This window comes from Brassica oleracea, chromosome C5 (assembly GCF_000695525.1).
Source record: "Brassica oleracea var. oleracea cultivar TO1000 chromosome C5, BOL, whole genome shotgun sequence".
In the NCBI taxonomy this organism is placed as follows: domain Eukaryota; kingdom Viridiplantae; phylum Streptophyta; class Magnoliopsida; order Brassicales; family Brassicaceae; genus Brassica; species Brassica oleracea.
In genome coordinates this window covers 38721122-38722489 of record NC_027752.1, presented here as the reverse complement: position 1 = coordinate 38722489, position 1368 = coordinate 38721122, and positions in this window count along the sequence as shown.

The window sequence follows — 1368 nt, the reverse complement described above, 5'->3', positions numbered from 1 at the left end:
TAAAACGTGGCAGACCAATTGGTTCCAAAGACAAACAGCCTCGGAAATCCAAGAAAGGTGCTGGATCCGAGAGCATTAAGAAAACCGTCCAGGACATAGATGGAACGGTCGAGCCGACCGTGACGGTTGAGCCGAATGAACCGTCCACACCCGATGATCCGGTCGTTCCTCCAAGTGAGGTCCGGGACGCTGGACTTCACGGGACACCAGAACCGGACAATCAAGAGATCTCTATAAACCATGTGATGTCTGGAAAACAATGGAACAGAAAAGATATCAACGTTGATGATTTATTTGCATACAAGGTAGCACTTGAGATCATGGATAAAGATGAGGATCTAGAACCCACGTCCATACAAGAATGCATGCTAAGATCAGATTGGATCAAATGGAAACAAGCTATAAACGTGGAGTTAGAATCATTGAGAAAGAGAGGCGTTTTTGGCCCTATAATCTTGACACCTAGAGATGTCAAACCAGTGGGATACAAATGGGTCTTTGTAAGGAAGAGAAATGAGAAAGGAGAAGTAGTGAGATACAAAGCACGGCTTGTAGCACAAGGATTCTCACAAAGACCAGGAATAGACTATGAGGAAACTTATTCCCCTGTGGTGGATGCGACTACATTGAGATATCTAATCAGTCTGGCCGTAAGAGAAAACATTGATTTGCGCCTAATGGATGTAGTTACAGCATACCTATACGGACCACCGGACAACGAAATACATATGCGAGTTCCAGAGGGCATTGAGCTCAAAGATAAGAAAGGTTCTCGAGAACAACATTGCATTAAGCTGAACAAAGCTTTATATGGTTTAAAACAGTCAGGTCGAATGTGGTATAACCGGCTATCCGAGTACCTAACCAAAGAGGGATATAAGAACGATCCAATAAGTCCATGTATATTCATAAAGAAATTCGACAGCAAGGGCTATGTTATAATATCTGTTTATGTGGACGACCTGAACATAATAGGAACCTCTGGAGAGATTTTCCAAACCGTCGAATGTCTAAAGAAAGAATTCAAAATGAAAGACTTAGGAAAAACAAACTTATACAGAGAAGATACTCAAGCAGTTCAATATGGACCAGGCACACCCCTTACCGTGTCCTATGGTCGTAAGGTCCTTAGACCTTGAAAAGGATCCATTCGGACCTAAGAAACCGGACGAGGAAGCACTCGGACCGGATGTGCCTTATTTAAGTGCCATTGGGGCCTTAATGTATTTAGCTAGTCATACTAGACCGGACATAAGCTTTGCCGTGAGCTTACTATCCAGATTTGGATCATGTCCGACCTTAAGGCATTGAAACGGAGTGAAACATCTGTTCAGATATCTGCAAGGAACAAAAGATCTCGGTTTGTTC